At 38.7% G+C, this 22,669-nt stretch overlaps 1 protein-coding gene and 1 long non-coding RNA gene across 8 annotated transcripts in view; one reads left to right on the top strand and one right to left on the bottom strand.

Moving 5' to 3' along the window:
* Window positions 1-18,430, top strand: part of LOC118021095 — a 33,729-nt gene extending 15,299 nt beyond the window's left edge. Inside the window, exons 4-7 of one of the 2 annotated variants that reach the window (XR_004682103.1) lie at window positions 3,414-3,504; window positions 13,910-14,112; window positions 15,656-15,742; window positions 18,144-18,430. This is a non-coding gene — a long non-coding RNA (uncharacterized LOC118021095). The remainder of the gene's footprint in view (window positions 1-3,413; window positions 3,505-13,909; window positions 14,113-15,655; window positions 15,743-18,143) is intronic. The other variant, XR_004682104.1, reaches the window with a different exon arrangement.
* LOC118021092 overlaps window positions 1-22,669 on the bottom strand; it is a 78,800-nt gene that overhangs the window by 36,225 nt on the left and 19,906 nt on the right. For 4 of the 6 annotated variants that reach the window (XR_004682097.1, XR_004682094.1, XR_004682095.1 and 1 more), the window contains one exon: window positions 19,287-19,411. The gene's annotated coding sequence lies outside the window, so the exon portion shown is untranslated. Of the gene's footprint in view, window positions 1-16,725; window positions 16,794-19,286; window positions 19,412-22,669 lie in introns of all 6 variants that reach the window. The other 2 variants (XR_004682096.1, XR_004682098.1) reach the window with 1 other exon arrangement.

The raw sequence follows: 22,669 nt of genomic DNA, 5'->3' as shown, positions 1-22,669 counted from the left end.
TTTCTTTCTTTCTTTCTTTCTTTCTTTCTTTCTTTCTTTCTTTCTTTTAGGGAAGGAGAGGGGGGTCAGGGAGGGGCAGAAGGAGAGAGAGAGAATCTTAAGCAGGATCCACGCCCAGCAAGGAGCCTGATGCGGGGCTCAATCCCACAACCCTGAGATCGTGACCTGAGTCAAGAGTTGGATGCTTAACTGACTGAGCCATCCAGGCACCACCCACCCCAGCAGTTTCTTTTGATGATTAAAAAAGTTATTTCTTTAAAAATAAAATAACCACATCACAGAAAGGATATAACAAATACAGCAAATCTGAAAGATTTAGAGAAAATAAGCTGCCTAGAATCCCATCAGCCTAATGCATTTAATACCAGCATTTGAATTTATTTCCTCTTAGATTTTCTGTATGCATATTTAAAGATAACTGAAATCATACTGTATACAATTGTGAATTCTGTGCTTTTAAATATAACGGTCTCATAAGCATTTTCCTTGTTGCTAACCAGGTTTTCATAACTATCCTTTTAATAAGTGAATAATATATTATTAAATAAATGAATAGTAATTTACTTATATTGTTAGATGTTTAGAATCTTTCCAATTTCTTGATATTATAAATATCACATCGATACATATTTTCCTGTATATTTTCTCTTCCATATTTTAGATTATCTTCTTAGAATTGATTTTCAGAATTTTCAAAACATGAAATGTTCCAGGACACCAACATTTTATGACTTTTTATATATACTGCCAAATTGCTTTTCAAAGGGATTATATCAATGTATAGTCCCAAGAATGATGTGCGAGAGTAACAAACCTCATTGAACCCTTGAAAATATTGGACTATTACATTATATATATATATATATATATATTTTTTTTTTTTTTTTTTTTTTTGCAGTTTCAGTTTCCAGGGTGTGATAATAAACAAGTAAATACTGAGTATATTGGATGGTGATAAGTACTGTGGAGAAAAGCAAACTGGGGAGAGGGAAAGGGACAAGGGAGGATTGATGGTTACTGTTTTATATGGAATGATCAGGAAGGGCCTTTCTAAAAAGATGGCATTTGAGTAAGAGCTGAAGGAAGAGAGGGAGCAAGGTATAAGAATCATCTGAGGAAAGGTGCTTTCAGGCAGAGAAAACACCAAGAAAGGCCCTAAGGCAGATATATGTTAGGCAGTCCTGGAGGAAGAGCAAGAGGGCCAGTGTGGCTCTCGGTGCTGAGAACAGGGGTGTGTGGGAAGAGAGGAGATCAAAGGGAAAGTGGGCAACCAGGACATGTAAGGCTTTATCAGCCATTGTAAGGACTTTCTTTTATTTTGAGTGGGATGGGGAGACATTAAAGGGTTTTGGAAAGAGGGGAGTCAGGAATTGACTTGTGTTTCATATGATTAGCCAATATGTTCAGAATAGATGAAATATGCTCAAAACCAAATTCAGCCTCTTTCCCAGCAAACCTCCTACATGCTCAGCATCTCCATCCTCTGATTCATCAATGCTCAAAACCTCAGTCATTTTTTGCATCTTAAAACCAATCCTCACCAAGCCCTGTCAATTCTCCCTCTGAAATGCATCTGTCTCTTGCATTTGCCTTCTTTATCCATTCCCATTGTCTAAACCCTACCACGATTAACTGATCTCCCCACCTTTTATATTCCTGTTCACCACTTCTACCACTCAGTGCTGTCAGAACAAGCATCCTAGCAAAGCTGACCCATTTATGGGTCCACCCTTTATCTTTGCTGCCCCCTCCTCTAATAAAGTCTAAATTCTTCAGAACGGAATTCAAGCTCTACCACAATCTGATTCTAATGGAGCAGTCAGAACTTACCTCCCATTATTATTCAGAATTAACTGTGCCTTCCTGTCTAACAAGTTTCCCAAACCAGCTGTGCACTTTCTTACCATATACCTCTGCTTACATTGTCTCACCTTCCCCTCCAGCCCCACCCAGAAATCCTACCCATACTTCTAGGACCACCTCACATGTCACCTTCTTCACAAAGTCATTCCCAATCTTCCTGGCTAGAATTATGCTTCTTTTTTTCTTTGTTCCCATAAGCTCTCCTTCATTACCCACACGTTCTGTACCACATTATACCAGTTTTGTGCGTATGCCTTCTTTCCTACTTGGTGATAAGTTCCTTGAGGATCCACGGTCTTGTTTATCTTTGTGTTTCATAGAGCACTTACTACAATGCCTTGAAGATAGTAAGTATCCAGTAAATGTGGAATTTAAATTCCCCTGAGGTTTTGTTGCTAATTTGTTGTTGAAACAGAACCAGGATTCAGGTCATCTGATTCTCAGCTCCATGCATCGTTCCCAATACCATTCTTTCTGAGTTCTTCTCTCTGTGGTTCATTGTCATCTCATCTGAAGTACATTTGAAAATGCTAAGGAATTTTAAGGAAGGATGACTAAACAAAATTAAATGGTGGAATTTATCTCCCATGCAGCTATTTAAGTTAAAGTGAGCCTAATTTAGGGGCACTAAAAATTTGACTTTGGGGGTGCCTGGCTGACTTATTTGGTAGAACATGTGACTCTTGATCTCGGGGTTGTAAGTTTGAGCCCCATGTTGGGTGTAGAAATTACTTCAACATAAAATCTTTAAAAAAATTGACTTTGACATTAAAAATAAAAATTATAAAACATGACACATACATGTTTAGAAATTTTTTAGCTTCTTAGAGTTTGATTTTTGAGCTGCCCTTAATCTTTTAGGAGCCAAGTTGCCATGTTTCTTGGTATGCTCTAAATTTGTGGTCTGGGGGAGAAAAGAAATAAAGTGGGTGTGATTTGGTTTAACAGCTGGAAGCAACATTTCTAGCTCCTATGAATATGAGAGGGCTTAAACATTTGGGATGAGACCCTGAGGCAAAGTACGATTCCCAATTATCCCAATCCTCCCCATCATGGAAAAATAGCTCAAGGAACTAGTGTTCTCAATTGGGCTTCCCCTTTGGTATTTGAAGTTAAATAAATAAATTATACTCCCATACATGTTATATATAAGTATATGTAAAGTGATCATAAAATTAAGTTACATTATTTAAAATAGGGTAATAGCTAGCATTAATATGCACATATGAGAATTCTTTTTGAGTGATGAATGCTGATACCTTGGGGAAAAGCAGACCTGACTGAATTAAGACACACATATTTTAGAGAATGGTTTATGGTAGCAGGGAGGAAAAAAGGAAATGGAATAACTCTTTCCCTCCTAAATAGTTGCTGCCTTCTCTCCATTGCAACTCGGAAGAGGTCAGCATTGCTATGAAAAACGTCCCATTGAGGTTTTCACAAATTCAAATGAAATGGAATGAAATTAAAGCCTTACGTTTCACAGGGGGGAAAAGGATGAAACAGAAAAGCACTAATTCAGCTCACTCCGTCTCACTCTGTTACGGCAGTGGCTGACGTGGGAATCTGAAGAGAATTGTAATACGGGATCATAGAAATGAAAGTAACCTGTGAAGTAGTTTCATCTACCTCCTATCCTTGGTGAGTAAGCCCCAAACCATTACAAAGAGTTAGCATTTAAGAAACTTTCCAATAAGCAATTTCCCCCAGCTATAACCTGAATTCTACCTTATAGAACGACATGGACAGTTTTCTTCTTGCGCTCAACAGGGAGATATGAAGACAGCTTTTTGCCATAGCTAATGATCATAACCATTTCTGTATCACAGGGGTTATATTTCTGGGCCATGGGGAGACAGCACAGAGCAACGGGTAAGAATTCAGGCTTGGAGACAGGGTTGTGCTGAAGGCACAGCTGTGTGATCACAGGCAATTGACTTAAGCTCTCTAAACCTCAATTTCCTCACCCATAATGTGAGGATGATAATACCATCCAGCCAATCAAATGACTGTGAAGAATAGTCTAGAACAAGTGCTGTCTGATAGAAATATAATTTGACTCTGCAAATATGAGTCACATACGTACTTTAAAATTTTCTAGTACTCCCATTAAGAAAAGTAAAAAGACACAGGCGAAATTAATTTTAGTAATGTATTTTACTTAACATATCCAAAATATCATTTCAACGTGTTAAAAAATTAGTGGGATATTCTACATTCTCTTTTTTGTACTAAGTCTTTGAAATCTAATGTGTATTTTGCACATATCGTTTACCTCAACTCAAATTAGCCACATTTCAAGTGGCTACCAGTAAATGATAGGTCTAGAAAAAGGTTATAAAGCATTTAGCACTATCCAAGGCCTCTGGTGAATGCTACAAAGTTGGGGCTTCGATTTTTATTGTTAATATTATTCTTAGAGAACAGTGTGATCTCAAAGCCTTTGCTTTTCCAGATGGACTCGTCTATGGTGCTATTAGGGGTACCTGGAGAGACTGGGTTGCTCAAGACTGAGCCCTCCATTTACTTCAAGGGCAACTTCCTCCTGGTCACTCTCTATCTTGTTATATGGAGGGGGCCACAATAAGTGGGATCTGCATGGAGAATATACCCAGTGAATGCCAATGATTTTCAGGTACTGACACATTAAACCCCAAGAAATAGGTACCACCACTCATCTGCTACCTTCTCATAGAAATAGGACAGGATAGGGGCCCTGGGTGGCTCAGTTGGTTAGGCGTCTGCCTTTGACTCGGGTCATGATCCCAGAGTCCTGGGATCGAGCCCCACATTGGCTTCCCTGTCATCGGGGAGCCTGCTTCTCCCTCTCCTCCTTGCTCATGCTCTCTCTTGCTATCTCTGTCTCTCTCTCAAATAAATAAATAAAATGTTAAAAAAAAATAGGATAGGACAGGACACTTGCTAATGCAACCATCTGCTCTTATATTTTTTCCCTTACAAGTAGCGAGGTGGTATGCAATACGCTGTGTTCAAAGTTGATTTGATAAGTTAAACATAGTTACCAAAGAACCCAGCAATTCCACTAGGTGTACCCAAGAGAATTATAAAACATGTATTCACACAAAAACTTGTACACAAATGTACATAGCAGCATTATTAAAAAAGGCTAAGAAGTAGAAACAACCCAAATGTCCATCAACTCATGAATAAGTAAACAAAATGTAGTATATGCATGCAATGAAATATTTTTCAACCATAAAAAAGGATGAAGGCCTGATACATACTACACGCATGAATGGATCCTGAAAACATTGTGCTAAGTAAAAGAAGTCCGAATTTTTTGCATGATTCCATTATCTGAAATGCCCACAGTGGGAAAATGCATAGAGACAGAAAATAGATTAGTGATTTTCAGGGGCTGTGGGGAGGGGAGAATTGGGAGTGACTGCTAAAAGGTATGGAATTTCTTTCTGGAGTGATGGGAAAGTTCTGGAATTAGATATTGGCAATGGTTGTACATTTTGACTATATAAGAAACCACCGAGTTGTTAAAAAAAAAAAAAAAGTCGATTTGGTATCTTGGGAAGCATTGATCAAACAAACAAGTATGCCAGAACCTCAGAATAGAGAAGTATTTATAAGACTTTAAAATAGAAGAAATCACTCATGCCCAAAATATTATTTAATGGGATATCATCTTTAACTAAAGATGTAATATCAAATCTTTCTTTCCTCTCCATCAATTAAAATTGTTTGACAGTTTACCATTAAGCATGTTAACTAAGAGGACACAGACCTAAAGGATACACATGTGTATACACATATTCATAAACATAAACGCACGTACGTGTGTCAGAATTGTCTGAAAGGGTGTACAGGTTCCTCTGTTCCAGGCTGTCTCACGGCTCCCATTTTGCCCCACAGCTCTCCAGAGACACCTGCCCTACTGTGTGGCAGAGTGCAGCAGTTAAGACACGGGCTCAGGACCACACAGCCTCTGTGAAAGTCTCAGTCTGACTACTCACTGATTTGTGATTTGGGGCAACTTTCCTAACTCTTTCGTGTTTCATGTTGCCTTTGCAGTGGAATGAGAAGAGTGCCCAGGCTTGTTGCAAGGATTAAGAGAGTTAACATATATAAAGTACGCATAAGAATGCCTGGCTGTGGTAGATACTTTATAAGTGTTTTATAAATAAAAATTGTAAAAATGTACTTAAAACCCTGTCCCCACAGCATGCCAGACGTGCTTGAATGTGCTTTCTCTGTGTCTGGAACGCTCTTTCCCCACAAATAGCACCAACTCAATCTTCCTTCAGTGCTGTGTTCAAACATCACCTCAGCAGCTCTGATCACTGTCCCCCTCCCTTGCTTGTTTCTGTCTGTAACATGTATTGTGTTCGGACATACAAAATGATAATTTGCTTATGTATCTTCTTTGTGCCCCTTCAACTCTTACCAGAAGGCAGAGATCTTATCCGTCTGTTTGCTCCCCAGCCCTAAGTGCCCAGAGCAGTGGCTGCCACAAAGAAGGGACTCCACCATGTTTCTGGAATGAGTGAACAGATGGTAGTTACTTCTGGGCAGGGGCCCTGGGGATCAGGATAGGAGTAGTTGTCCCTTTCACTGAATATCCCTTTGCACCATTTCATCTTTTACCATGTACTTATGTTCATTTCATAACAACAAAAAGTGAGAAATAAAATACTGGAAATTAGGGGCACCTGGGTGGCTCGGTTGGTTGAGCGACTGCCTTCGGCTCAGGTCATGATCCTGGAGTCCCGGGATCGAGTCCCGCATCGGGCTCCCTGCTCGGCGGGGAGTCTGCTTCTCCCTCTGACCCTCCTCCCTCTCATGCTCTCTGTCTCTCATTCTCTCTGTCTCAAATAAATAAATAAAATCTTTAAAAAAAAATGCTGGAAATTAAAGAGTGTACATGGATCAGAGGGAGAAGACAGAAGCAGAAAGCAGTCAGACTTCAGGCTCTGTGACCAGACAAGGATTCTAGAGGATGCTCCTACAGGCCCCCTTTAGACGTTGTCCATGAGTAAAAAGTGCAATGACGCCTAGAAACGGCATTGAGCCCCAGTCTTGAAGCACAGGATGTACACAGGTGAGCGAGAAGTCTTAATAGGATCATTCATATTGTGCAACGTGTGTCCTGTACCTATGGGTACAATGGGAAACTTTTCCATGGCAAAAGGCCTGTTTCCAGGCACAGTAAACAGAGCGTTTGCTGAGGGTTGTTTGCCCACTTCCACCACTGCATGGACAGGCAGGTGGCCATGGTGTATGGGATTCCTTGGGCAGAGACAAGACGGTCTGTGTCCATGGCCTGAGAACAGTGCCCTTCCTCATTCCCTAATAGGTCCTCTGGAAACCTGATAAAAATTAAAGGATCCCTTGTAAGAGCACTGGGCTTAAAATGAACTGTTCTGTAAATATATCCCAACTAATTTGGGGTAAAACTCTGCTCTGAGTTGCCTTCGGGGTCCCCTCATTGCTCTTTCCAATATCTCTCTTCACTACCTCTTTACTACCTCTCCTGTCAGGAAAAAACAACTGATGAGTCCCCAGCCCCTTGGTTGATGTATTACTCCTTCCACAATTTTTTTAATTTAAAAAGGGATTAATTGGAAAGAAATAATAATGGTGACGCTGTTGATAATGATATTAATAATACTGATGATGACAATGATGCTGATGATAGCAGTGATTGTTACTGAATATTTATTGTGTGCCAGGTGTTCTGCTAAAAAATGGATACAATTTATCTTATTTAATCCTCCAAAAAACTATGTTATTGACAAGGAATGGAAAGTCACATAGTTAGCAAATGGGCAACGAGGGGTTTAGAAGCACTGTCCCTAAAATTTTTTGCTCTGAGGAATTCCATCACTAATTATTCAAATGAATGGATTTCTAAAGTGGAAGCTTTGACCCTGTAGAGAGAGAGTTCGGGAGAGTCCGACAATCATAGTAACCCTCCATAGCAATGAAACTGACCATCAAGGCTTGAAACTTTGAACAATCCACTGTGTCTATGACTGCCTTGGTTCAACTCCTGACTGACACTCATGACGTTACCTGGGCAAGTCACATAACCTCTCTGTGCTTGAGATTATTGTTAGAATTCAATGAGATAATGTCAATAAAGTGCTTGCAATAGTGTATGTATGTGTGTGTATGTAGAATGTATGTGTGTATATATATCATTCAGATGCTATATATTTTGATTGCTATATATCTCTATTAGAATAATTTATTTCTAGCTTTTAAATAACAGAAGTGATCTTTTACTTGATTTTTATAATGCAGTTGTTGATCTATTTTCCATAGGTTTTTTTTTTTAAAGGTAGCATCACAATAGAATTTCAAAGGAAAGTACCCCAAATCTCATTTCCCTAACACAACAGTTATTTTTATTTTTTACATATTGCCTTCAAGTTTTGCTAATACTAGGAAGTTACACGGAGAGGACACAATATTGAATCAGATTGGGATTTTTATCTCACACTGTCACAAACTAGCTATATAACCTCAGGGGGGTTATGCAATGCCCTTTGCTTTGGTTTCTCAAGGTATCAAATAAAGAAGCTAGACCATACAGATGATCTTTAAGATCCCTCTAGTTTTAACCGTCTACGATTTTTATCTATAATCTACTTCTTTTGTTTCAAGATATTCATATGAAATTGCATATAGAAGGTACATGTAAGAAGTGTTTGCAAAGCTAGTTAACTTTGTAAGCTATGTCTGAGAAATAGTTCCACATATATAATGAGTTCTGCAAAGGTAGGGTTATAATTAAGAACCCCAGGAATTTCAAAAACTGGCTACCAAATTACCAAAAAGCAATAAAAATCAGTATCAATACATTCATGATATGTTTGTTTGCAACTAAAGTGTTAGCAAGCTCACACATTAATTATAAGTAATACACATAGTTTGATAAGACCATTCTAGTCTGTTGATACACAGTTGTTAAATTCACAAAAACGTTACATCAGTGTAATTTTTCCATGTGGTATTCTTAAAGTCTCTTTCTAAGAAAATCAAAGAGGAAAAAACAAAAAGAAAGGAGTGACTCTACCTGACTTAGATCATATTGGCAGAAACCTATCAATATAAATGTCTAAAATGTCAATAACTATTAATGGGATGAAGCAGTCACTCTCCTGCACTGCCGCTTGGTGTATAACCTGGTATAACCTTTCTAGAGGCGATTTGACAATACTAATCAAGAGCTTAAATATGTTCCTACCCTCTGGCCGGGTAACTCCACTTACAGGAATTTGTACTAAAAAAATAAGGCGTGCATAAATTCTTTGTTGCAGTATCGTATATAACTGCAAAGAACTGGAAACAATCTAAATGTCCAGAAATAGAAGAATAGCTAAATAACTGATGTCACACATACATTAAATATATGTATACATGACTATATGTATTTATGATATATATATGTATATGTGTGTAGACATTTTTCCTGCCTCAGCCAGATCTAATATAGATATCAATGGTGCTCATTGCTACTGCCTTAATCACTATTTCTAGGTCTTTTCAGTGAACAGAGGAGCTAAGAAATATATGTAAATATAAACATTAAAAAAAATTTTTTTAAGAAATGGCTACGCCCAACGTGAGGCTTGAACTCATGACCCCAAGATCAAGAGCCACATGTTCTACTGACTGAGCCAGCCAGTGCACCTTATATCACTAACTTCTTTTTTTTTTTTTTAAGATTTTATTCATTTATTTGAGAGAGAGAGAGCACATGAAAGGGGGGAGGGTCAGAGGGAGAAGCAGACTCCCTGCCAAGCAGGGAGCCCGATGCGGGACTCGATCCCGGGACTCCAGGATCATGACCTGAGCCGAAGGCAGTCGCTTAACCAACTGAGCCACCCAGGCGCCCAACTAACTTCTAATTCAAATTCAGAACTACAAGGTTTTTACCTAACCTCTTCTTTTACATCTCGATTTCCTTCCTCCCATGCTATGAATCCTGACTCTCAAGGACACTGAACATGATAGAATTAGAAGATCCCATAATTAGTATTTGCTTATCCCATATTACCCAGAACAGCGATATCGACACTACCACCAACCATATGATTACCAAAAATGGTTAAAAAATGTTTTTGCAGTCCTTTTTGTCCTTAGGAAATATCCCATTAGGGATATATAGTCAAATTACTGTGTTTTAAAGTTATTCAAAATAATTTCTCTGTGTACCACAAATTGGATACAAAATTAGGTTTTTTAAAAAAAATTAGGAATTGGATTTTAAAAAATTAGAATTTTCATAATTATGTAAAATATTTACGTGATTCCAAAGTCAAGTCTACAAAACAAGATAAACAAGTCTAGTTTCTATCACCATCCCTTCTACTTCATTCCTTTCCCCCTTTTATAGGTAACTATTATTTTGTGATGTTTATCCTTCCACTGTTTATTCTTTAATTCAAGCAAATATATACACACACATATACACACATGTATATGTGTGTGTATATGTGTATCTGTATACAAATATATATTTATATCCATTCTTACATAAATTATATGTTTGCTTTTCTCCCTCTTGCTATGTACTTACAATGTATCCTAGAGATCAAGCCATATATATAAAGATCCTAAATTCAATTTTTTAACTGCACAGAATTCCATTGTGTGAATGCACCAAACTTTTTCAACCAGTCCTCTATTAATGAACATTTGGGTTGTTTCCAGTCTTTGCAATTATAAACAGCTTCTGTCTTATGGTTTGGTATTATATTTATACATACTCAAGTCGTAAATATAAATAGATTTAAAAAAATAGATTTTTACTGTGTGGAACTATACAAGATGAACCTAGACCACCTTATACCAAATATCAAGGACATTATCCAAGACTACTAGGGTCATGTCAAAAGAAGTCAGGAGCTAATGTGAAGAGACCAGATAGGGATAATTTAAGCATTAATAAGAATAATTAAACAAGATGTATTGAAACACATTGAACATGTTTCAATTAATGAGTTCAAATGATAATTGAAAACAACAACAAAAATAAAAGCAAAATAACAAAACACCTATTTGACCACCATTGGCACCTGCCAGAAAATCAACTCAAAGAATAATAAGATTAAAATATTACTATTTTGCAATTCTTTTAAAAAGATTTTTGTTTTATTTAAATTCAATTCTATTTTGCAATTCTTAATAAACCAATGATTCTAGATAACATAAAAGAAGAGAGTATTACACATTATGCCCCACCCCCCATGGCAAAACACACCACTACCTATGAGGCAGTTTTGAAAAAAAGAAACAAAAACAAAAACCACAAAAACCAAAAAACGGAATCTGATAAAGCTTGCGGATGGTTGTAGGAAATGCACAGGATATAAGAGATGTTAAACTATACTATGGGGATGCAATGTGAAAAATCAAGTTCTATAGCTTGGTTTCTTCAACAAATAAGTTGCAAGGAAATATTAGAGTGGAAACCCATATATATTTAAAGAGATGTAGTAGACATATCAACCAATCTCAGTATGGGAACTTCATTTGGATCCTGCTTCAAACAAACTATGAAAATAAATTATAATACTTATGAAACAATTGGAAATTTGAACACTGAATACTTCATATTATTAAAATATTATTGTTAATTAGTTTAGATGTGATACTGGTTATGTTTTTTTTTAAGACCTTATCTTTTAAAGATCCAAATTGGAATATTTATGGTTAAGATGATACAATTTCTGGGGTGTCTGGGTGGCTCAGTCAGTTAAGCATTGGACTCTTGATTTTGGCTCAGGTCATGATATCAGGGTTGTGAGATCGAGCCCCAAAGCAGGCTCCGCACTGGACATGGAGCCTGCTTAAGATTCTCTCTTTCCCCCTCCTTCTTTCTGTCCCCCCCCAAAAAAACAAAAACAGGGGTGCCTAGGGGCTCATGGGTTGGGCATCTGACTCTTGATTTCGGCTCAGGGTCATGATCTCCTCGCTCAGCCTCCAGAAGACTGCTTGAGATTCTCTTTCTCCTTCTGCCCCTCCCCCCCAAAATAAATAAATAAATCTTTAAAAAAAACAAAGACAAATACAAACAAAAAAGATGATATAATTTCTGATATTTGCTTTAAAATAAAATGAGTAGGGAAGAGAAAGAGGGTATTGATGGGTTGATGAGTACATGGACTCATGCTTTCTACCTACTTTTTTTATGTTTTAAATTTTCTATAATAAAGCATTAATATGCATTTATATATAATGGGTATTTTGGGAGGTGCGTGGATAAACATCCATTATAAAGAAATACAACAAAATATTAATGGTGGTTACCTCTGCATGATAGGATTATGGGGGTTTTGGTGATTTATATTTTTTTGTTTTTACTCTACTGTATATACTGTAATTTTTATACTGCACATATATTCTTTATAATCAGGAAAAAGCTATTTAAAAAGAAAAATCTTTTGTTTAACAATACCATTTTCACAGTTCAAACTAGGATTCACTGCTGACACAGTGAATAAAATAACTTTGTATATTTTAAATATAACTGGGCAAAGCAAATTATTTAATATTTAAATATATTTAGTTTTGAGTGGCTACAGATAATAGTTCATGAAAATATAACTCTAAGTTTTGAGGTTTGGAAATTCTGTCATTTGGTATAATACGATAATCTTAAATTTATGGCTTAGGAATAAACAGCTCATTTTTTTTTTCCTCCTCCTTACATAACACAAAAACAACTGATCCAGTTTGGCACCAACTTTCTCCTCCAAAGTCACCTTTGTCTGAAATCTAGCACCTCAGGTTTCAATCAAATACCTTCCAGATGAGAAAAGGTTTCTTAACAAAATTTTCTTGTAATTTTACTATAGTGTTCATTCCTGGCAGCTTCAGAGAATCCTTTTTTCATAGGTAAGTGGGTGGGAGGAATGCTTCTTCCTCCTACTTTCTAGTGAAGGAGAGAGAGCAAGAGAGAAATCTAGTGATGGAGAGAGAGCAATCAGTTGAAATCACTCCTTTCGTATCGCTGAAATAAATGTAGGGCCATGATGTAGATGCAATTAAAGAAAAAGATAGTTAATGGGTAATTTTAGCATATTAAAAGTTAATATGGTGTACTGCAAGGTTTGCCATTCGATTAGGAGGAAATTAGTTCTTTGAGATCAGTAAAATTGTTTCAAACCAACTTATAAAAACAAGCATGTTTTGTAATTACATATGGACATCTAATAATTATATCATCTGAATGACCTATAATCAGAGAAGTAACCCTTCATTTATTCTGAAATAAAGATATCTAGTATTCCTTCTTCTTTTGGTTCACATGTAATTTTCTCCTAAAGAAACCACAGTCAGCTTCTTTCTGAAATATATATATATATATATATTTTTTTTTTTAAAGATTTTATTTATTTATTTGACAGAGACACAGCAAGAGAGGGAACACAAGCAGGGGGAGTGGGAGAGGGAGAAGCAGGCTTCCCGCTGAGCAGGGAGTCCGATGCAGGGCTCGATCCCAGGACCCTGGGATCATGACCTGAGCCGAAGGCAGACGCTTAACGACTGAGCCAAAGGCACCCCCTTTCCGAAATATATTAACAGAATATCATTAGAGTAACATTTTGTTCTAAATGTAGACTTTAAAGCAAAGTCATTGGTAGATGTGGTTATTCATTTGGAAGTGAAATTTTCTGATTTAACAAATGGCTAGGGGCAGATAATGTCGATTTGGGTCCATTTGTCCATTTGAGGTTCCATGGATGATTATATGCTTCACATAAATTCAATCTACAATTGCAACTATGTGCCCCGTTTTGTGCTAAGTATTTTCATATAAAATCTCAATTATTTACTACAATAACCTTGTGAAATAGTTATTTTGGAGAGAGATTAAGTTTCTTGCTCAAGGTCACACAGTTATCAAGCGCATTACAAATCCTGTGTTACCACTTTTAAGTTAAGAACACTGGTGATTGAGAGCATTTGCAGCAGTCCTTGGTGCCTAGTATGGAGCCTTGTACTAGAAAGTATGTCAAGTCAGTTCAAAGGATGATATTCATCTGTCTCATTGTAAAAACAGGGTTCTCCGCCTCCCTCACACAATGGAAGATGTGCAAGAGGTGCAGCATTCTTCATATTAGAGCAAAGATGGAGCCAGTTGAGATGGAGAGTCTCTCATGGAGAAACCGACTAAAAAGCATCAAGGAGAAGAGAGGGGGCGATCTGTTCTTCACAGCCGCAAAGCCAAGCTAGCTTTCTGCCTTGATCTTTTAACAAACTTTAGTAAGTTCAGACACCTTTAACCCTGGGAACCAACAGCTTTTGATTTGGTGACCAGGAAACTAAAGGTCAACCTGAGAAAATGGATTCTTGACATATTTCCAACAAAGGTCACTTGTTTTATCCCAGTGGACTCAAAGTTAAGAATTAAAAACCTCAACGTTGGTAAATTATGTGTTTGAAATACTGGGAGTTCTAATTAGACATCCATCCCAAATGCTAGTAGAGCCCACTCTATTCATTTACTCATAACTTTATGAAAAACTGTTTGTTTGGGATGTGGTTTCTAAAAGCAATTTACCTTCAGGCTTAGTTAAAAATGGAATGTGTGAGAAAAGAATTTTCCAACTTTTACTGACTCGGTGATGCAAAGGAAAATATGTTTATAAGAATTTGTCTGCTTGGTAACTCAAAATTAATTGATTTACAAAACTTGGATTTCAAGTTTAAATCTAAATTCAATTATAAATTTCAAGCGTTATTTTTTCAGAGCATACCCTTGTTCTAGCTACTAATACTACAGAATCATTCTGATGGACATGAACTGGGCATCAAATTATTAACTATCCCTCTAAAGTTGTATTAGAAGTATTTTATTTGTGGAGACATAAATGCAGGTTACACAATACCTTGTAAATTGCCTTGAATGAAAGGATCTTAAAAATAAATAGGAACAACAAAAATAAAACATGACTAACCCTCCTGCCATCATCAAAACAAATGTTTCCAAGGACCTGAAGCCAAGAAAATAGAAATCCATAAACACAAAGGCCAAGATAATCGGTGAATCTACCAGGTCTCCATAAAGGACAAAACAAAACACTAAAAACCAGACAAAACCCCAAATCCCATCTGCTTTGAAGGAATGAATGCTGAAGAACATTGACCCTTTCTGCCCCTCCGCCTACCACAGAAATCCCAGCCTGCAGCTAATTTTAAAATTATCAAATCTCCAAAAATTATGGGAGGTGGATGTCTTAAAAAATGCGGTCGATTCAATTGCATGGGTCATATCCACATTAGCTAACGTAGTAATTATTGAGGGAAGGGTAATCTACTTCATTCATTTTAATAACCAATTCTTTTTCAGATTTGCCACAGAGCCAACTCAACTTAATTATTAAAGCACAATAATATTGGATTGAACTATTTTTCAATCCAAGAATTTTTATTATAGAGAAAAGGCTTGGACAATTTAAGCAATTATGTGCTTCATTTCTCCTTTTCTGTAACTCCATTCTTGCTTATTTATAAGGTATTGAATTTAACTTGCTTCATTCGTAATGTTTTACATCCTGTCATCTTCTTTTAAAAAATTTAAACTCGATTTTAAAAAGGCTGCAGGCTAAGTGTTGGTGGCTAGTTCCTATGAGTAACAAATCATAGTCCCTAGAGCTCAGAGTGCTGACCTGAAGGACAGCAAACCAAATTTTGGCCGCCCTGAAAAACTCTGTGTACACAACTAATGCATATTCTCGATTTTACCCCTCTGCTCCCAAAACACTTCCTTGGATGCCCAACTTACACGACCTCTCCTTATATCCAGGCACACACCACTTCTTTTCATTGGGATGCAATATCGCTAAAGGGCAAGGTCACTTGAAAGAAAGCTGAACTTGGACTCAGACTCCAGGTGAGTTCCAGCTCTTTAGGGAACCAGTTAAAGGTAATTTAGCTCAGTGGGTAAGTGTGTGTGCCTGCTAAAGCCAGAACGCAGAGATGCAAATTCTCGTTTTCCACTCTCTAGCTATGCGACTCTGGGCAAGTCATTTAAATCTTGTGCCCGGTTTTCCCATTTATAAAATTACGGTGATATCAATAAGAGCCTCAGAGAGTAGTCTTGAGGATTAAATGTCTTAATAGGACCGGGGCACCTGGGTGGCTCAGTTGGTTAAGCATCCCACTCTTGGTTTTGGCTCAGGTCGTGATCTCAGGGTCCTGAGATGAGCCCCACGTCAGGCTCTGCGCTCAGCCTGGAGTCTGCTTCAGATTCTCTCTCTCTCTCTGCCCCCCCCCCCAAATAAATAAATCAATCTTTTTTTTTAAGATTTTATTTATTTATTTAAATAAATAAATTTATTTATTTATATATAGAGAGATAGCGAGAGCAGGAATACAAGCAGGGGGAGTGGGAGAGGGAGAAGCAGGCTTCTGGCCAAGCAGAGAGCCCGATGTGGGGCTCGATCCCAGGACCTAGGATCATGACCTGAGCCAAAGGCAGAAACTTAATGACTGAGCCACCCAGGTGCCCCTAAATAAATCTTTTTAAAAAAATGTCTTAATAGGGCTTAAAACAGAGCCTCAGGTATCCTAAGCATGCACTAAATGCCAGCAATTATTCTTACCAGCTGCCTGACCTTGGGGGAACTCACCTAACCTCTATGAAACTTTATTTCATCTTCTGTACAAAAAGGGATCACGGACCTCACGTGGTCTTTATGAAGACCAAATAAACTCATATTAGTCTGTTGCAGTCATTTTAAAAATGTAATCAAGTATCAGGCAACTCTTTCAACCAAGTAGAATTAGTTCTGTGCTTCTGTAATACTTGAAAAACACACATACACACATTCCTGCGACAGCACTTGTCACATGGCATTGTCAGAATTTGCTTACCTGTCCATCTCCCCCACTAACAGTACATCCTCTGATTCACCTCTGGACCCTCAGCATGTTAGTCACACCTAGCACAGGACAGGCACTCAATAAATATTTGTTGAAATGAATATTGTCCAAACGGAGCAGGAATTCTCAAGGCCTTGGCTAGAAATGATGGATTACCACTTTTTGCCAAGTGTCCTCAGTAGACCACCCAGAAATTCTCTTGTTTTTCCTCTGGCACAATATATTGAGATTTTGTCATTTTGAATGTAGCCAATCTTGTGTGGTTACATTCACATATTCTTTTTTTTTTTTTTTAAAGATTTTATTTATGTATTTGACAGAGAGAGAGAGAGACAGTGAGAGAGGGAACACAAGCAGGGGGAGTGGGGGAGGGAGAAGCAGGCTTCCCGTGGAGCAGGGAGCCCGATGTGGGGCTCGATCCCAGGACCCTGGGATCATGACCTGAGCCGAAGGCAGACGCTTAACGACTGAGCCACCCAGGCGCCCCCACATATTCTTTTTGTTTTAAAAAAATTATTATTGAGCACCTATTCTGTGCCAGGTCCTATGCTGGGCTCCATATGGTACACCACAAATGTCAAATGCCCAGGCGAATTTAGTCCCTGCATACTATATTGAAAGAAACTATTTACTAGAGAAGCATTTACTACTGGAGATAATAAGCTCCCTGGTTTGATTACTTCATTAGAGCGACAGAACGTCAGGGTGGGAAGGAATGGTTTTCTAGAAGTGGGAGTCCTTTATAGAATAATAATTAAGGTCAGAGATGTGACTGCTTAAGTTCAAATCCTTGCTCTGCTTTGTACAAGGTGTAAGACCTTGGGCAAGCTGCTTAAGCCCTCTGAGCTTCACTCTTCTCATCTTTAAGATGGAACTAGTACGACTGATATGAGTATTAAGCATAACAATCCACATTAATCACGTACAATGATGCCTGCCCTATAGTAGGCACTCTATATGTGTTTGTTATTGTGATGAACCTGATCCCTCACCCCAGTGTTTGAACTTCCATCACAGATATATCCAGCAAATGGGGCAGGAATGCCTGAATTCTGCTTGAATACCATCAGGGGCAGGGAACTTACTACTAACAGTTATCTACTTGATTGGTGGGCAAGGCTAATTGTTGGGTTGAAATATACATGCTTACATCTTCCACTCAGGGGTCCTCCATCTGTCATTTGGGACTACTCAGAAGAAATCTCATCTCTTCTCTGCAGGATAGCCCCTCTAACTTTGGAAGGTAGCTACATATGCTAGCTATCATCCTCATCCTCACACACCCACACACAATCTTAAATTTTTTAATCATTTTTATATGACACTATTTATATGACCATTTTTATATGATCCCTCATCCTTTTTTACTCTCCTTGAATAATCTTTGTTTATCAATGTCCTTCTTACAGGTTGAAGGATTTATAACACAGAACAATTGTGGCCTGATCACAAGTGAGTACTAGAGAACGACTTCCCAACTTGAACACTATATTTCTATTAATATAGCAAAAAATTGATTTTTTTTTTGAGGTACATCACACTGTGTTGACTCATCATCTACTAACAATCTACAGGAGACTCTAAATCTTCCTACGTGAGCAATTGTAAGACACCTCACCCCCAATCTATACTTGTACAACTGAATTTTGGATCTTTGAGTACTTTACACTTGTCCCTATTAAACTTTATATTGTTAGGTGTGATTCATTCTTACATTTTGTTGGGATTCAGTCGGGGGGCAGGGGGAGATCCTGACTGTCTCATCCAGCTCATTTGTGATTCTTTCCAGTTGGTGTGTGATCAATTTAGCACACCATCAATGTTATTATCTTAATCATCAATAGAAGTGTTAAGGGGGATGGGGCTGCAAACCAGACCTGCATTAGATCCCTAGAGACCTAGGTGTGCATCAGCCTCTTAAGAAAATTTTTAAAAAGACATCACTCATTCAATCAGCAAATATTTATTGAGTGTCTACCATGCATCAGTTACTATTCCATGTGCTGGGTATATAGTGGTGAGTAAAACAAAATCCCTACCCTCGGCAAGCCTACATTCTAGTAGAGGAGATAGATAATAAATTTTTAAAAATAAATAATACTAAGGTCTTTCAATGAAAAGCTAAAGCAGGTACGGGGCTAAGGAAGGTTGACAGTGGGATGGAATGGGAGTTGGTCCATAGACAACATGGCTAATGCAGAATTGTTTTTGAAGTTTAATTGCAGTGCTCATGTCCTACATTCTTAGTGTGCATCTGGACCAAAAGGTGTCCCGAAGTGGGCAGCAAGTTGATTTTGCAAAGCCCACTTTCCTCTATGTGGAATCACATTAAGAAAAAATTGGTAGAACAATAGGAAGAATGTAAATAGTCATGAAACAAACAAACAAAAATATTTGGAATGACATAATTCCTTCACAACATTTCTTCATATGCATAGAATATTCAAACACTGTGAGGCCATCAAGACTAGAACGGAAGCCAGTCACACCTCTTGACGAAAACTCCAGAGAGGAGAATCGAAGAATTGAAAAACAGAGAAGCTAGCACTTACCTTATTCCAATCCCCATCTTCTCAAGTATGGAGTGGGTTATGAATCCAGTAATTTATGAAAAGTCAGGAGGATGGAATGCTTGGGTGATCCCAAAACATGGCTCAGAGAACCTGGATACTGAATTCTGGAAAAGAAGTCCACCAGGGACAGATGTGAAATCTACCTCTATTAACTGCTATCTGCTCATTATTCTAATGTTGATAAATTCTTCTAAAGCGTTCTAGATAAATTTCAATTCCCTTTGATATTAGAGGGACTTGATAAGTCCCAGATAATTGCATATTCTGATTCAAAATTTATATTCTCACAATGATACTTTTAACATTTATATTCCCTCATTCATTGAGCATTTATTTTGTATCAATTACTGTGTTGGTACTAGGAATACCAAGGTGAGTAGGATAAATATGGTCCCTGTTTCCGGGGGCTTTAGAGTAGACCTTATAGTAGAAGGCAAGCTAGAAATAAGAAAGGAAGCTCTGATAAAGAAGTGTATCAAGAGCTCTAGGAGGATCACCTAATCCAGACTTTGGGAGAATTGCAAGTTAGAGACTTGTACATGGGGACTTACAAGGTATGAAGGAGTTAGTTTAAAAAAAGAAATGGGGCATGGTGCCTGGGTGGCTCGGTCAGTTAAGCATCTGCCTTAGGCTTGGGTCATGACCCCAGGGTCCTGGGATTGAGCCCCATGTTGGGCTCCCTGCTCGGTGGGAGCCTGTTTCTCCCTCTGCCTCTGCCCCTCCTCCCACCCACTTATGCACTCTCTCTCTCTCTCAAATAAATAAATAAAATCCTAAAAAAAAAAAAAAGAAATGGGGCAAGTCTGTTTTAGGTGGAGGGTATGGCAGATGCACATTTTGGAGGTAACAGAAATGACTGTGCATGCTGAGCATCTGAGCACTGAAAATTAGTTCAGCATAGCTGGGACAGAGCGGTCAGAGATGAGATCGGAAAGGTAAGTGGGACCAAATTATTCAGAACCTTACAAGCTCTGTCATAAAGGAGGTGGAGTCTACTAAAATGTGTAATCGCTTGAATGTTAGAGTTTTGAAAGAGCAAAGTCAAGACTGCTGCTCAGATGTTTGGCTTGACCACCTGGGTGGACAGTGATGTCAGTCACCAGGACAGCAAAACAGAAACACAAACGAGAGGAGCTGTGAAGAAGGGGCAAGTTCAGACCAGGTCATGTTTGGTGTGTGACACCTGGAGAACATGGGCAGGGTAGCAGCAGGTAGTCTGATCTAGAAGTCTGAGGATACAGGTTTAGGGATCATCAGCACATGACAGGCAACAATAGAATCCACAATGATGAACGAGATACACTGAATGAGCACTGGGGAAGAGAAAAGCCCTAAGAGAGCCCAAGAGGAAAACCGACCTTAAAGGATGGGCAGACAAAGTTTCCTTAAAAAAAAAAGAGGAAGAAGGTGCAATCAGAGGGAGACAAGGGAAACAAGAATGTGAGATATCACAGAGGACAAAGGAAAAGCACGTTTCAACAAGTAGGTTGTGGTCAACAAAGGCAAATGCTGTCAAGAGATCAAGAAAAAGGCTGAGAAGCAGTCACGGGGTGAGCGCCAAGGAGATACTTCAGCAGCTGGGCAAGAGCAGCTGGTGGAGGCAGAAGCCAGGTCACATGAATCGAGGAACAAAGACAGCCAGTGAACAATGTCTACACAACTATTTCAAAAAGTTTGACTCAAAAATGGAAGATTTAATCCCTCAATTTTCTTCCCAAAGGGAAGGAAAGAGGGCCACCACGAAGGCTTCCTCACCACCTATAGTCACCTGTAGCTCAGCTGATTACCTAGCAACACTCTTGCTTGCAGGTGTGGCCTGTGCATGGGCCTGTGGTTCCACCACCAGTCCTGGACATGGCTAACACTGTAGAGTAAACCAAACCTGCCTTCTCTGCTCTGCAGCTCTTCCTCTGCACCCGATCCTTCTCGAGGCCTCAAAGACCCACACAGTCTTCCTGGACACCAGGCCCACTGTGGTGCATGATGTAACCTGGCCTCTCTGAGCAGCCCACCATAGGTAAAAATCTGGTCAGATACAGTTGTCACATGATCATTACTATTCACTTATTGCCAGAGCTTATGTATTGGGACCAGTTAGAAGGAGAGGAGAGAAATTTGGTCACCTTGGAGTCTGGAGCAGGCAGCTGGCCCCACAGCTGGCCAGACCGCTATCCAAGCAGGGGGCCTCTCTGAGAACAAAATCCAGAAGCCAAAATACATGGGTCAGGTGGAAAACAGATGACTACCACTGTCAATAATGCTGAAGGTTGGTCCTAGGGAGTGAAGGTGAGCCAATACATGATGGATGAACACTGTAAGGGGTTTGGACATGAGGGGAGGAGCGGGAGGGCCATCCAAGAGCAAGGACCAAGAACTGGAAATGGGCTGAAGCTCTCACATGCACACAGAGGCCAGGCACAGTTATCCTGGACAGTGAGTCCGTCCCACTGGATCTGTTATCCCAAATCTTCCCAGTGTGTTCTCTCAGGACTTCATTACTTGAACTGAAGTTCCCAACATGCGCAACAAGTCCCCCAATCTTATTTCCACAACCCCTCTCCTGCCATCATAACGCTGGATTGCAAGAGGAAGCCAGATAAGCTCTGGCCTGGGTGGTGTGAATGGGGAACAACCTGAAAAGGTTGTAGTGAATAGCCATCCCTGAGCCTAAGAACCAGGAGTGGAAACAGAGGCCTGACAAGGTATTCATGCAGGCCCGAAATCAATAACAAAACTAGCTCCGTGGCTTGATTAGTTGAAAAAATATGGCGAAATTGTAATCCTTCCAGGATGTCCATATTCTCAAAAACGCTTACGATGACTGAATAGAAAGCCTTCACTGTCTTCAGTTTGTGATTATAGCACGGAGAGGTGATAAAAACAGTGATGAACATCACAGACAAATACACTATTTTTGCCTTGTGCACAGATTGGCTACACTGAGTTTTCAGCTAAAGATTTTTTTTTTTTCATTTCACTTCGGTCAATAATCATTTACCCACCGGATATTGCTTTAAAGCCAAGTTTTCATCTAATTCTCATTTAACGAGATTGAAAAGGAAAAACTAAATAATAATACCTCATTTGTGTATAGTGCATGTCTTTCAGGGAAGACATCATAACCCATTTTATACTATCTAATTTACAGTAACAACACTTTTATAATGTAAATACTAGTAAGGGCTATTATCATTTTATAATATGCATGAAAGAAACCAAGGCATGTTGGGATAAAATGACAGTTCAATGTAACATGTAGCTTCCGTTTTAGAGGTATAACAGCTCGTTTATTTTTTCCTTCCTTCCTTCCTTCTTTCCTTCCTTCCTTCCTTCCTTCCTTCCTTCCTTCCTTCCTTCCTTCC

This window comes from Mirounga leonina, unplaced genomic scaffold (assembly GCF_011800145.1).
Source record: "Mirounga leonina isolate KUSES-001 unplaced genomic scaffold, KU_Mleo_1.0 Mir_174, whole genome shotgun sequence".
In the NCBI taxonomy this organism is placed as follows: Eukaryota; Metazoa; Chordata; class Mammalia; order Carnivora; family Phocidae; genus Mirounga; species Mirounga leonina.
The sequence above is the reverse complement of the archived record's forward strand: the minus strand, read 5'-3'. Positions and strand labels throughout refer to the sequence as shown.